The sequence below is a fragment of the Rhinolophus ferrumequinum genome, chromosome 3, assembly GCF_004115265.2.
Source record: "Rhinolophus ferrumequinum isolate MPI-CBG mRhiFer1 chromosome 3, mRhiFer1_v1.p, whole genome shotgun sequence".
NCBI classification, from domain to species: Eukaryota; Metazoa; Chordata; class Mammalia; order Chiroptera; family Rhinolophidae; genus Rhinolophus; species Rhinolophus ferrumequinum.
The window spans coordinates 81,238,798-81,254,811 of NC_046286.1; the positions used below are offsets into that span (position 1 = coordinate 81,238,798).

The following is a 16,014-nucleotide window of genomic DNA, read 5'->3' on the forward strand; positions in this document are numbered from 1 at the left end:
CCTAGTCTAGCCAATGGATGAAATTCAATAGATGTTAATTCTGCATTTCCTCTTTCCTTAACGAGCCATGAATCAGATGAAACCTGGAAGCCAGAAAATCTGGATTCCAGTGGCTTGATAAATCACTTTTATTTTCTTACCAGTATAATAAAGACGTTGGATTAGGTAAATCTGAAATGTTTCTCCTAGGCGGCATGAATTTGTACTCTCTAAGAATGCTTGCTCCAAACAAAAAATAACTTTAAAATATTTTGTCCTAAAATTTTAGGAAAATTTTGCATTTGCTTCCATAATCTGAGTTTGTTTTCATATTTTAAAAATAGACGTTAAATTATTTACCAGCTGAACCTCTCTCCATTGCACACACACTCACCTCACCCCATCCTGCAGTTTCTGTGGGTCCCTTTACATACCTCATTCATAACTGCAAGAACCCAGGGGCACCCTCAAAACAGCACTCTCGACTTGGTTTGAGAAGCAGAGTTTTTGTGGATTTTTTTCAGACCTCTGTACAGATACCATTCTATTAATCTATGCAGAGTGGAAGCTTATAACACAAAAGCTTGTCCCAGACCTGACTTGAGTTCCTAAAACTCATCTACAACTGAACAAGTTATTCTCATTAAAACAGTCGATGCTCTTTTGACATGTTGCCAACCTGGCAGATAATGCTGGATTTTCTACAAATTGAAAAGTGGTGATGGTGAGGCAGTTGATGGTAGTATTGCTGATAAAATATATGGGATGGTTTCTTATAAAGGCAAAGTTAAAACTAATGTATCAGATTTGGAAACCACTGGACCAACAAGCACATGTAGAGGGCAAGAATGATAAATTCACAAAATAAACTAAGGATTGTTTTTATTTTTATTTACTTCCCCATCATTTGCCTACATCTAAAACCCAAGTAGTATTTGAGATACAATGAGTTTTGCTCAAGCCATTTACAGAAGTAAAAACAAAAGTTAATTTGAATAATAAGCCAATATTTTGTTTTTGGTGCAAGGATTAGCAAAGTTTCAAAATAACGTTTAAAATAAATTGTTGCCATAATAGGGCATATATAGGAGCATTACACTAAAAAAAAACAAACCAAAAAAACCTGTTAATTTTTAAAAGCACAATAGTCAGTAGGGTTGAAAGATTTAGCATTCCAGTAATAAGAGTTTGGAATTCCAAAACACAAAAAAATGTCATTTTTATTGTTTTGCTTAGTTTGGTTTTATTCCAGGAAGTTCGGAGACACTAGGCTAGACAGTATAGACGACAAGTCATGATGTAAACGCTTCCCATGAGACAGGAAACACTCTCAGACCCCGCTCATGACCCCCACGAAGTTTGTTCTTTGTTGTCAGTATATCCACTTGCTTCTTTGTGCGTATTTTTTTGCATTGTCTTCGGATGACACAGAGAGAAAACTGCAATGACAGGACAATATACCTACTAAAGAAATTGCTCTTATAGTAGCAAGGAACAAAAAAAGATGCTTACCACTGCTTTATGAGGAGATGTTCGCTATAAATGAAAGGACTTGTTATAGTAGCTTTACAAAGGCTCTCATAATAAAATAATTGAGTTCCTAAATGCTAATGATTTTACACACACACACATCTGTACATATATACACATATATCATTGGTTTTCAAGTGATTTTAGATTTGTAAAAAAGCAATCACTAAAAATCAATTTAAACAGTGAATAAATTTCAAATTTGTGTTTCTGAGTTATCAGCACTTTGGTCATGCAGACTTTGGGACTTTATAACGCAGAATATTTTCTTCATCATTTTGACACCGATTTACCCTTTGCGTTTGCCTACCTGGAAGTGTCATGAAAATTTCCACTTAAAAAGTGAAGTTAGCTTCAGTTCAACTATCAGATTCCATCCAGTGCCCCCAAAGGTTGCTCCTATTGTTGCAAAAAAGGAAACAATACATATAATGCATTTTAAATTTTTTAAATGACGCAAGCTGAAACTTACAAATTTACAGTAACAAGGAGCACAAATTTATGGCAAAAATCTCCCTTCCTATAAGTATTTAGTTCTGATGAAACTATAAAAACATTATTTCAAGCCAAACTAGAGAACTGCTTTAGAATGATATGTTTCAACCCATTGGCTATACAGCAGGTTTTTATTGCAAAAGATCTGTTTTTCTTTAGTTTCATTTTTAAGGTGTATATTTGGCCACTGGATGAGGGAGTGAAGTGTCAGCCCTTAGCATTTGAAATGAGGATTGAGATGTTAGCAGGACCATGCTCTCTCCAATCCTCTAGCGGACCATCCTTTCTTGCCTTTTCCAGGCAATCCTTGGTTTATAGCAGCGTAACTCCAATCTCTGCCTTTGACTTTACCTAATCATCTTCTCCATGTGTCTGTGTCTTTATATCAAGTTGTCTCTCTGTGCGTCTCTCTCTTCGTATAGCACAGTCATCTTTTAGGGTTAAGGGCCTACCCTACTCCATATGGCCTCATCTTAACTAATTATATTTGTAAGGACTGCATGCCAAATGTAATCATTCTGAGGTGTTGAGGGTTAGGATGTCAACATACCTTTTTGGGGGACACATTTCAACACATAACACCTACTAGGGCAGATGTTCTACTTGCTGAGATTACAGCACGAGTAAGACAAAGTCTATGTTCTCCAAGGGCAAGGAGATCGACATTAAACAAACAAAACCCAAGAATATCAGGTAGTGATAACTGCTACATAGACAGTTATATAACCGGCACCTGCTAGCTTGGATGGTGAGAATGATCACTCTAGGGCAGGGGTGTCCAAACTGCGGCCCGCGGGCCAACTGCGGCCCACAATCCATTGTTAATTGGCCCGCAGCAAATTCCACAAATATATTTAGTTTACTTAAATAAACCAGGTGAGGCAATACGTACTTCACCTCGAGTGAGTGGCCCGGCTGTTTGTGTATTTTACCGCATATGGCCCTTGGTGAAAACCGTTGAAAAAAGTTTGGACACCCCTGCTCTAGGGTGACTTTTAAACTGAGATCCTAAGACAAGAAGGAGGCAGCCATACAAAGATGGAGAGAAGAGAACTCCAGGCAAAGGAAGCCAAGGCTGCCAGGGGGAAAGAGCCTGTTATACTGCTCACGGTATTTCCTTTCTTTCCATGAATTTATGTATTACTTCACAAATTATCCACCTAAGCTTGGGCTTCTGGTAGGTAAGTGTTTGTAAAGTCATGTGGACAGATGCAATAGCAACCCAAGGAGTGGGACTTTTCATGCTCTAAACAAGGAATATTTATTTTTAGTTTGAAGACAGCATATTATTTTTATGGATTCTGAGGCTATTTTTATAGTTTGACAGCTACTTTTCAAATACGACTGAAATATTATTGCAAAGAATTATAAAAAATAGAGAAATTATTATTGAATAGGTAAGTCCTATTCATATCTCCTTAAAAGATATCAGAATTGATTTGCATCTGTGCATTCAAGAAAGACATTGGTATCATAAGATAGTCATTCTCAAATTTATCTTTAAACTAGACAGAAATAATGTAAAAATAGCCATTTTGATGAAATATAGCTATGTTTCACAGAAGCCACATTTTTCTAAGAACACACTTCCCTTTTTTACTTCTACAGTTTCTGCAGCATAGGCTATTGTGATCTAAAGCTGGTTCTAAGTTATTTCAGCTCAAGGAAAATGAAAACATTGTATGACAATGGAAAACTGCAGAGAAGATGTAAGGGCCAAAATATTTTGTACCTTTCCTATGTCAAATTGGGTTTGTATTTTTAATGCTCTTAGGAAGATTCAAAAAAAAAAAAAAAAAAAAAATAGGGCATCTTTTCTCATCTCTGTTGCTTGCAGACATAAGCATATTTTACTCACTGAATTATTAATTTTTCCATATGCCTATCAATTTTTAGAAAAAGACCCAGAACTTGTAAAATAACATGTCAGAATCTATGATTCAGTGAGAGAACAAATGCACCCAGGTCCCAGAATAACCTCAGAACTGACCCATTAAGTCTTGAATAAGGAGCTTTCTAAGAATGTGATCACTTCACAGTAACTTCCTATGAATTTTCTCAAAAAAGTTTAACAAGGGTCAAGGCCTCTCTTAAGATACTCAAAATTTAAAACTGCTCATCTTTTCATTCATTTTGAGAGGAAAAGATCAGGTTATAAATGGCAAAAAAATTAATCAAATAAGCGAAAACCTTCCTATGAAATAAACAGTTCAAGAAACTTTTAAGAGAGCAGCTCTTTTCCATTGTGTATATTTCAAATAATTGCATAAAAAGAAAGGCATTAGGAGATGAAGCAGAGTCAATTTACTGTATCCCTCTGGGTCCTTCTAGATTAGCCTGAACAAACTAGACCAGCATGCATTCATCTATGGGATGGTGAAAGCCTGTCCTCACTCTCCTCCCACCCTCCGCCATCCCACCTGTGGTTCCTAGAGGCAACAGACTCAGGTGTGGGGCATTCAGTGTCCTAGCCCAGGGGACACGCAGTATGAAGATTGAAGCTAGTAAGTACCACCTACCAGGGCAGCCATAAAGGAAGTGAGTTTTTATTCAGCTGGGGTTTCTGTTACTTCTTAAAGGCCCACAATGACAATTTTCAGAGGTCTGAGTGAAATGCTGGTTCCCTGGAAGACTTCACAAATCAGCTATATGAATACTTGATTCATACTAGCTCACCAGATAATTAACAGAGGCTGGTAAGGTCTATGCTCACATATAAATAAGCCATCAGAGTGCACTGTCTGGGGTTGCTGAGAAATAAGGTCTAGTTGATGGTCTACTCCAGTGAAGCTATATGTGCATGAATATGATTTCAGAGATAGGAAGGTGAGGGGAGGCTTTGACCCTTTTTCTAAACCCACTGTAGGAAAGATATTGCTTTTCTTTTCTACCTTTTATATCATAGTCAAAACGCACCTGTGGGGACAGAACCAGGAGTGCAGTTTCCAGGTTCTCGCCGTCACGTGGAAGGGTGCTGGCTCGGGTAGTAGATGGCCATCACCTGTGATTGGATGGCCATCAGCTGTGGCTAGTTGGCTGTCAGCTGTGACCAGTGAGCCATTGGCCACTGATATGACTGCTGTGGGTACGCTAGCAAAAAAATGGGGGCTAGCAAGAAGACGGTGGCTGGCAAGCGCGGAGTGTGGCGGAGTGTGGATTGCGGATTCTGTGGCTCCTGCTGTCTGTGTCTGGAACCCAGCTGCCAGCGAGAATATAGTGGTATGACTCCCCTACCTATGGGTGTTCCTTTTTGGCCTCACCATATCCTGCGTTCTTATGCGGGGAGCAGGACCAGAGACCCCACATGACACCCTGCATGACATCACCTCATTCCTTTGGTTCTAGAAGTGCATTACAAAACAGTCACAGGTGTCTGTTAGCATTTTGCTTGATATTGGTGGTTGTTTTGTGCCTCACACCTTTTGAACATGAATAAATAAGTGAAGATTCAGTGTTGTAGGAAAAAAAATAGAAAAACAAAAAACTTGCCCTTGAGGTAGTTTGCGTCTTCAAGGAACAAAACAAATGTCAACATAGGAAAGGAAACAGCAACTTGCTAAGTGTCAAATAAATGCAATATTCTGGGGTTTTTTTGGGGGGTGGGGTGGGAGGGGAAAGGCAGGCAACTTGTTGATACAGGTGAAAAAAAACTTTGTTCACATGAGAACTCAGTCTTCCTGGCAAGGTGTTTGAGTGAACCAGGCTGTGGTGGGGCGTTTTCCTCCTAAAACCTTTCATTATGCCACTCTGACTTGCTACCAAGGCTGCTTGGGCATGTTGGTTCCAGTGAGTTCTATGCATCAGTAGAGACTGACTGAGAATATAAAAAAAGAAGCTTCACAGGTGTGGGTTATGTCAGAAAAGTGCACAAGGGAGGTTGCATGCAGTTCCTAGGAAAAAGGTATTATGAGTCAGATACACCTGAAGATTCCATATGCTTTACAGATTCAATGTATGTGGTCAGGCGTACATCTTTTTTATTTGTTCTAGATTCTCCTCTTGATTCTCCCTCCCACTTAAGAATGCATTCTGCTGATTTTAAAGCTATGATTTTAAAGTAGGCTGCTCTGGCTTAGGCATATGGGTTGGATCATGATGGTTTCCTAGACAAAATAGAGTAAACAAATAGGATGTTTTTAGTGTATGCAACGTTTTAGTAAAGAAGACTAATTGGGGTGAATGGGCCCCAACTTATTGAAATTGGAACTCTAGTTGGTTCAAATTCACCAGATAGTTTCTTCTCTCTTTACTGCATGGGACCACAGAAAGTACTATAGCCATAGTTCAGAGAAAGCTAAACACAGTAAGAAGTATTGTTCCCATCAGAAGCCAAGTGAGTCAGTTGTAGAGATAGGGGTGGGGATGGGAGCGGCAATCCAAGATGTTTCCACCTTGTGGAGCAGTCAGCAAACTCCAGCCTGCAGGTCAAATGCAGACCAATTCTGGGAGCTAAAAAAGATTGTCACGTTTTTAAAGGATTGTAGAAGCAGCAGTAGCAGCAGCAGCAGACAGTATGTACCTGCAAAGCCCTAAAATATTTATTACCTTACCCTTACCAGAAAAAGTTTGCTGAAGCCTGATATGAGTCTGCAATTCTCTCAGGCCTTAAAGTGCTTCACTAGGTCCCCTGTAAGCAACTGCTGATATGAGAAGATCGAGGGTGTGGAGGATTTTGTGGGAGGTGTCAGAACCAGGCCTGGAGAAGTTTCACTTGCTGTCTGTATTCCTTTGGGCAGAACACAATTATGTGGCTACAGCTATTCAAAAGGAAGGAGAGGGAGTACAGTCCAGATTTGTGCCTAGGAGGAAAAGGAAAATGGTTGGTGAAGATAGAGGTGTTAACCAGGCACAGAAGGTTAACTGCTAGAAGAATGAAATAGGCAGTTGTTAAAGAGTTCGGGAAAAGGACAGAGCACCTCAGACCAAGCTAAGGGGTTATCACAGTGGTTTCCCAGGAGAGGTCAAATTATGATGGTCAGTCATCAAGAGGGTGAGAAACACAGGTAACGAGAGTGAGATAATCAAAGCACAAAGGTGGAAAATGTAAGGCTAGCCCAGGGAATCATTTAACTAGGGAAGAGCCCCACAAGGGAAGTTCTGGGAACTATGTTTGGGTTCAGCTTGTAAAATGCCTTGACTGTCAGGCCGTGGCAGGCTATTTGTGGATGCCAACTTAAAAATAATTCAACCAGGTTTTTTTTTTTGTTTTGTTTTTTTCCTGTTTTTATTGTATTTTCTTATTTATTTATTTTTGCTCTGTGGCAACCCTGTTTTCGAGTCTGGAAACTCTGCATCTTTAGTTTCTTCACAGGTATCTCTGGGTGAAGTTCACTGTCAGAAGATAGGAAGGTTAGGATTTCAAGAAAGAAAATGAAATGATAAAAATGCACCCACCCCCAATAAATTGTAACAAAAAAAATTTGACCTGTCTCTTTTGGAAAAAAAAATCAAATCTGTAAGGCATATATTTACAGGAATATATGGTAACATTTATAGTCAGTTTAAAGAATAATATTAAGATGGACATTCAGGCACTCACCACCAAGTAAGTAATAATAGAACATCGTCACTATGTTCTATTGCCTCTACCACTATGGCCTTCTTGATCACATGTCCCGCTTTCTTACTGTCTCATTCCAAGAAACAATAATCCTGAATTTTGTTAGTCGTTCCTTGCTACTTTTGACAGTCTTACCATCTACGTAGGGATTCCTCTAAATATATGATTTATTTTTGACCTAGTTTTGACCTTTGTATAGATGGAATCATATTATATATATTCTTCGATGACTTGTTTTGGCTCAATATCACGTTTTTTAGATTCATGCCGTTGTTGCTGCATGTAGCTAATAGTTAATTCGTTTATAAGGTATTATATGCTATCTCATCCATTCTACATATGAGGGCCATTTCTCTTTCTTTTTAAATTGGAGAAAATGATCTCTTCCAAAGAAGACATTAAAGTGAAAACAAAACAAAACGACAACAGGAAATAAGATACTAGAGAAGAATGCATTGCTCTTTGTAGAACATTTAAAAAGTTCAACCACCTCAGGGAAGATGTAGATGCCTGATCACTGCACTGTACACCTGAAGCTGAACAATAATGAATGCCAACTATAATATTATATATATATATATGTATATATATGTATGTATACACTTACAAGAGGCGGAGTACAGCATTGGGAGTGGAGACAGTGGAAATGGGATGGCTCGGTGCGATGTCAGAGAGAGAGTGGATGGGGGGAGGGGGTTCACACAGTGTGAGGGATAGAAATGATAAACGTCTAAGTATTACTTTGTCTTGTGCACCTAAAACTAATAAAAAAAACAAAAAACAAAAACAAAAACAAAAACCTTCCTATCTAAACAGAGAGAGTTCACAAAACATTTTGTGACTGTTGTCTGATACCAAATACTTTGCTCCAAGATCCTTTTCTTGTTTGAGTTTTTGTTTTGTTGTTGTTTTGTTCATTTTGTTTTTGATACGAGTTTTAATAAAAGATAACATTCTCCATTAAAAAAAAAAAAAGTCCAGCATTATTTCTCCTAGGAACACCTTGTTCTCATAGGAGTGAGGAGGGAATTTGGCTTATCACGTTCAACTTGATTTGTTATGGCATTTACCTGTACTCTTTTTGGTGTTTTGTTTTTTGTTTGTTTTTTTTAAATCACCAGTTCCTGCATGTGACTGAAGGACTCTCGCTACTTTAGAGCTCCGTGTTCTCTTCCCGCCAGTTAAGAACAGTCGAGACACTTTTGTACTAACAAGTCTCAGATTCCATTTCAGGACATTTTTTGCAAGGGCCTTCATGGGAGAATTTCTTTGCATACCTCAGGCTGCTGACAACATGTGACTTGGTGTGGGGACAAAGCCAGGAGTGCAGTTTCCAGGCTCTCGGCCTCACGTGGAAAGATGCTGGCTCAGGTAGTAAATGACCATCAACTGTGATTGGATGGCCATGAGCTGTGGCTAGTTGGCCGTCAGCTGTAACCAGTGAGCCATTGGCCACCATTTTAACTGCTGTGGCTACACTAGCAAAAATGGGGGCTAGCAAGGAGATGATGGCTGAGCTAGCAAGAGTGGATTGCAGAGAGGCGGATTGCAGCTAGCAAGTGAGGTTGGTTGCAGAGACAAGTGGACGGCGGGTTGCGGATCGTGTGGCTCCTGTCTCCTGTGTCTCCAACCCAGCCGCCAGTGAGACTATAGTGGTATGACTCCCCTATCTATGGCTCCGTGGGTTTTCCTTTTTGGCCTCACCATATCCTGCGTTCTTATGAGGGGAGCGGGACTGGAAGCCCCGTGTGACACCCTGCGTGACACTTGGTTTTTATAATCCAGTTCTTCTGGACATAATGTAACTCTGACAATGATAATTTTATGTTATAAATGATGGTTGTTAGGCTTTTGCTCTTGAGTATATTTGTGGCTCTGTTTGATAGGTGAAATAATCCACTGTCCCCTTCATTCCCTGAGTCTGATTGGGAGGACGTTTCTCAACTCTGGCTGACACATCCATTCATCCATCTCCCCTGAGAAAGCTTGGAAACCATAGAAATATCCAATACAGTCCCATGTGAAAACCTCAACTGTTCAAGTCTCACTATCCAATGCAGTTTTCAAGAGTATAAACAGGCACCTGCTCTCTTCCTACAGAAAGAAACAAGTAAATATTTCTGAGGGGTGGAACATCTTACTCTCAAACATTTCTTAAAGTTTCTTTTCCTTTTTGTTGTATATTTCATGGTCAGGTTTCAATTCTGAATAATTAGCGTATGTTTGCCTCATGAGAACAACCTGAGTTGCAAAAACTCATCTTTAATCGTCTCTGCTTACCTTAAAGCAATGAGTTCCATAAATTATTTATCTGTTCTTTGATATGCATTTTTCAGTAATATCTAAAGTCATTCCACATGAATACTCATTTTCATATTAAAGGCCTGGAAGAAGCCTGGAAGTCTGATATTTATTTATTTATTTATTTATGTATTTATTTATTTATTTATTTATTTATTTATTTTTGCCATGAGGATTTGCTTCTTTTGCAAATCCTATTTATTCCTGATGAGAAGTTTTATTTCTGTCTTCAGAAACATCATTTTAGATTTGTATAATCAGTTCAGCAAACTGCTTCTTAAAGTGATAAGTAAATATCAAATTAAACTTGCAATTAAAGTTTACTAAAAATATAGGTTGCTATAATTTTGTTGGTGATCGAAACACAGAAGTAGAAGTGATTAATGATGATTTCTAATTATGCAGCTGTGTTCAGAGCATACACGTCTATAAATTATAGGTGTAGCTAAATAAGGGCTTCATCCTGGGAAAAATCTGTGTAGCCAGGATCTAAATGCAGCTCATTTCTCATCAATACTTAACAGCCTGTCACCTGTTATCTCTTAGCCTGGTAAAGAAAACCAGAAAACTAGGGCTAGAGTGACCATCTCTTTTTCTTCTTTGTTGTTTTGTTGACTGTTAGATTTGAGTTTTGAAAAAAAATGCCATCAATGTGAGAAATTACCAGGTATTAATAACTGTGAAGAGTTCTTTCTTTCCTAAATATTGGATAACTTGTCTTGGCATTTCTTATTAAAAATGGTTTATTGGTGAAGCTAATGGAAACCACTATAAAATAAAACCACTAAATATTTGACTTAAAGACAGAAGGCAGATCTGAGTTTGACCATTTCATCAGTAACTTAAAATAAGAAAACCTAATAATTAGGTCTCTCTCAACTGTTTTTTAACCATACACATTTTTCAATTAGAACAAAGATCACATTTTCCCTTTTCTATTCTTCGCTCCTACAGAAAAATTATTATTCTAGGAAAAAACAATTTTGCAAATTAACAGATACATAGAGGTTATAAGAAATTGTAATAATTCAAGGTTAGTTCTCTTATGTCCCAGTCATGCGATATTTTCAGCACCTGAAGAGCAAGAACAAAGAGAGGAGGGAGGGAGGGAGGGGGGAGAGAGAGAGAAGAGAGAGAAATGGGGAGAAAAAAAGGAGGAAGAAAGCCGCATAGTGGGAGAAAGGGGGAAGAGAGGAAACAAGGGAGATGCAGATATTATTACTTTTATAAATATTAAATAGGGGATGCTGGGAGGGAAGAAAATGAGAATAGTGGTAGGGAAATAAAAATATGGAACTGTGGAAAAAGTTGTCACTTAGCAAGCACAACTACTGAGACCACAAACTGTGGCTATAATTTTGCAGGTATTTAGCCTGAACGTTGAATTAGGAAGAGGTATGCACCTTTCCTTCATAAAGATGGCTTGGTGTGATGAACCAGATTGAAAAAACAAAACAAAACAAAACACCTCCCCGCCCCTCCCCCCTGTCCCCCCCCCCCCAAGCTTCTAGATAGATGCCTCTGTTGGAATGTAGTTCCACCTCTGAAGTACAGAATGATCTTGGCCATGTTACATAACTGATTTTCTCTTTTTCCTCCTATGAGAAGTGGTGTTAAGAGTATCCGTCAACCTCACTCACCTCACAGGGTTATCTGAGGACTCACTGAGATAATTTTTGTGTAAAATCTCTGTGCAAGTTGTAAAGGACCAAAGTATCATGTAACACATGACCACAAGTAAACTGCATGCTGTTCCTGGGCTTGGCAGTTGAAAGTCAAATACAAAAGAAAATGGAGGAGACGGGTTACATTATTTTTAAGAAAAAGGCAGCTTATCCAATAGCTGGATTTTTAAGATCACCTTTGACATTATTTGAGTGCTTAGTATTCAGGCACAGACCTTAAGCAATTTTATTTTAGTATCATGATCATAAAAATCAAAAGACTTTTTTTTTGGACCAAGTGGTTCAAAGAGGTGTTGGGGGAAGAAAGCGGGGTATTCACAGCTGAGCAGTGTTGTTAGGGGACCTCAGTCATTTGGCTCGAATTACAGAGCCCTGAAAGATAACAGCAAAGAAGAAAGCCCACAAGAGTCTTGGCCTTGCTTCTCTCTGCATTCTCCTGAGTGACTCGGAGCAAACTGCAGAGCTGGAGAGGCAGCACTGGCCACAGAAATGTGCTTGTCGGCTCCTCCTGTGACAACCCAGCCAACAGCCTCCTGTCAGAACCAGCCAGTTAGTGGTGGCAGAAGACAAGGACGAGGACGTGGTTAGAACAAATGCAGATGCAGGATTAGAGCAGCTGACACGGGCCCTCTCGCTTTTGACAGCAGCTCATACTTCTGGGACTCCAGACAGGAAAAATCTTTGGTCCCATCTGTTTCCAAATGTCTCTTTCCTAACCACATCCTCTGCCACCATCGATGCTGGTTAAAGGAGAGAATACAGTGTGTCAGGAGTAGGAGCCATGAACATAGGGTCTCCTTGCTCATGCAACATACTTGTGCCTTCAGATTCCGCTCAAGCCCAATTTCACATATACCACTCCCATCTGAGAATGTAGTACTTCTGTGCATGCTCGACTTCATGGCTCTCTGGGTCAGATGACACATAATGTCTAGTAATAGGCAGCTCAGGTTACATGGTAACTTGGTGACTCATGGCCGAGCATTCAATTTCTACTCAGACCCAGTACCAAAACAAAAGCTATTTCTTAAAAGAAGAATAGTTATCCACAAAGGATGACAGGGCTTTCTTCCAAAATCCTAAGGAACCACACAGTGATCCTCCTATAGGAGCCTGAAGAAGGCTCAAAAAAGCATCTCTGTCACTGACATTTCAAGCACCATTGGATGTTCTGGATTATATGGTCCAAGCGGCAGAGCTGCTTGCATAGTAGTCTGGACTTCTGATAGAGCTTTCTCTCACTCTGGACCGCACTCATAATTGCTAGATTTTTCAGGTCACTTTTTTTGACCCACAGTAAATGACTTGGGAAGGGTACTTCAACATTCCTGAGATGGGACTCCTAGACGTGTCACTGAGGTTTGGGGTCCCTGATTTTTTATGAGATTTATTTCCCACCCCCTGACATGCCAATGTCTTATCACTGTGTCTAGGGTAGTCGCTACTTCCCATTCACCAGGTACAGGAATCAGAGAAGCTGAAAGAGGAGCCAGGGGGAGATGGAGGAGTTGCAAGACCAATCAGTGCTTCTCACCCTTGAGGCAGGACCAGCAGAAAAGCCACAGTGTGTGTGAGCTCAAATATGGCTGCTGCTTTGCGTCTACCCTCCACACCTCATAAGAATCTTTCTGATAGACCACCTTAACCAGAAATATACAGGGACAGGAATTCGGGGAAATGTAGCTCATCGTAGCCAAGGTGACACATTACCAAGCCACCATAGATACAATTTATAGTAGATTGTTTTTGAGTGGAGAATTCAAATTTTTTTTTTTTTTTTTTTTTTTTTTTTTTTTTAAAAAGCAGTGGATGCCTAGCCTGGCATGATCTTCTTTCCCAAAGAATCCATCTGACAAAATGATTTCTCTTTATCTACAAGGTCTTGAGCACATAGACTATGGTTAGTGTCTTCTGGCCCTCGGGGCATTATCAAAAGAGAGTTGTTTCCAGAAACGTATATCATTTTTTAATAAATAAATGCTTAACAGTGTGAAAATATAGTTATAGTTTGAGTGTATTTATCAGTCGCTTTTCTAGAGAGACTAAAATTTGTTTAGAGTTTTGTTTTTTCAATGTTTAGTCTTCAAAAAATTAGAATTTAGATTAAAAAGTGTGTTGCAGGCCAACGGCAGGCAGTGTGATATGCTTTTGCGCTGTAATGAAAAGAAAGCCTCTGAATTTGCTCTCCAGGCTACCTAGAATGCTACTCCTCCTGTTGCCGGTGAATGAAGGGCCGTTGTGGTTTCAGAAACGGCTGTTCTCCTCCTCTCCAAGGAGGAGAACATCCCAATCTTTGGGCCTGTTCCTGTGTAGACAGCGCTCAGTCTCTGAAATCTATTGTCATAGAGAGTGTTGACATCAGCTTTTGTCTCTTACTATGTGAATCTATGAGTTTCTCTTACAAAATGGTAAGACGATTGCTCTGTGCAAGGATGGAGTGTGTACGTGTGAGTGTGTGCCCCGTGATAGGCTTTGCAGTGACTTAAAGGACAGAATTCACAACAGAGAGCCGCTAAAGAAAGAGAAAGTACAAATGAGACCAAGGGGAAGATGGTTTTCAAATAGACCCTTCCCTGTCTCAAACCGATTCATGACTTCTTGACGAAGACATGTGTCCACCCAACAGTACTGGTGTTTCTAAAAATTCCCATCACAGAATGACAACTGTCAACACTTGCCTCAGACACAGGAGTTGGGAAAGACCACAAGTGGGAGCAAGACTTAAGTGTACAAATAACATCACCATTTTAGTGACAAAATTGGTCATCTCAGTTAATTTGCTGAATTGAAGGAATATATATATAGTGTCTTTAACATAGTATTGGTTGAATAATCACTTAACAAATATAATTGAAGGATTGACTAAGTAAGAAAAGAGTCACATTTGCTCTTCTACAGACATTTGGCAAATATTTGGCCTTATCCCAAAATAATTCTGATTTTTTGGTCACCATTTTTTGTCCTTGGAGCTTTAAAATCTCAATAAAGTGGATCCTTGTGACTGAGTGTGTTAGAATCACAACGGACAGGGACACTGAACAACTGAACAAAGGAGGGAGGAACATAGAACAGAATGGAAAGAATCATGGAAATTTTCCACCCATGCATGGACACCCTCATGGAAACAAAGCTTTCGGGCTAAGGCTTTATTTTATAAAAAGTGTGATAAAACACTTGATAAACGCTGAGAGGACAAGCAATAACTTTTTTTGTTTTGTTTTGTTTTTAATTCTCCAAAGTACTACATGGAGATATAAGAGAAAGGGATTTAAAATGTTAACGGCAAGCATAGTCCCTTTAGGAAACTCATGGTCACCTTTTTTCCTTGGCATGTCTTATTGCCAGTTACGTATTTCTTATATGTACTAATTACGGCAGCAAGCCTTTAGAAAGAGGAAGAGAAGAAAATCCTAATTCTACTCTCCATATAGCTAAACAGGTAACTATCATTTTTCCCTATTAGAAAAGGCCCAACTGGGAAGCCATGAACTTTCTAAACAAAGGAGACATTATTTAGAAGTGGCTAAATTTAATTAATCCCATGCTATTAACTTACATTCTTAAATATGAATGTGATGATTTTAAACCTGAAGTTCATCCTCATAAAACAAGTATATATTTTTCAGGTTTATGTCATAAATGTTAAAATTTTATTTATCAGCACTAAGTTCTCCAGAGATGGTTTTTAAATCAATAAATTTCTGTTTTCCAAACAATTCTTTCTTCCTTTCAATTTTATCAGAATCAAACCACGTTAGGTGAATTGATTAAAAGAGAACAAACAGCTTCTACTAAAAGAGAAACCTTGACCATCACTTCCATTTTTTGTTCTTAACTTTTACAATTGAAGATACTAGTAAGTAAACAGCATATGCATGTTTTAATAGTTTAAATGTTTAGCTATTCAACAGACCTGGGTGAAGTTTGCTCTTCTGTCTGACTTCCCTGAAGCCAGCACGCTGAGTCACGTGGCTGGCAGACCTCCCAGCACCGCCTACCTCCACTGGGTGAGATGCCATCAGATCCCACCAAAAGGAGCCAGTCGTCCCCATGAAACAATGAGCAATTCTTATAAGACACAACTGGAGCTCTGTTACTGTGGCACAGGAAGGCTTGATAAGATCTCCCAGCCACAGCATTCTTTTGTGTCAGCAGACGCAAGTGGGATGTTCCTCCTGCAGCTCTTACAGAGCCAGAGGAAGTAGGCTTTGAAACACAATGTTCATTGAAATCAGCTTTCATCTGAGGAATCCCGTGGTGGCTCCTGCTTCACGATGTGCATTCTGTCTACAGCTGAGCTCTCCTGATGCACTTCCGTTGTTTGTTCTGGGGGGAAGGCAGCACCTTTATGAGACTCACTCATTTACTAGGTAAAGGGCATCCCATTGTACTGGGCAAAGCATTCTGTGTCAAGATGTCTCCAGTGAGTCTGGAGCCTAGAAGAAACATTAAAAATAAAAAACA

General features: G+C 39.3%; 1 long non-coding RNA gene across 1 annotated transcript; it reads right to left on the reverse strand.

Annotated features, from left to right (window-relative positions):
- Window positions 1-1,181: 1,181 nt before the first annotated feature.
- LOC117015415 (uncharacterized) lies at window positions 1,182-15,592 on the reverse strand. Its single transcript, XR_004421705.1, has 3 exons — window positions 15,464-15,592; window positions 1,820-1,908; window positions 1,182-1,418 (listed from the first exon to the last, which is right to left on the reverse strand). It is a non-coding gene; the product is annotated as an uncharacterized LOC117015415 (long non-coding RNA).
- Window positions 15,593-16,014: the final 422 nt, after the last annotated feature.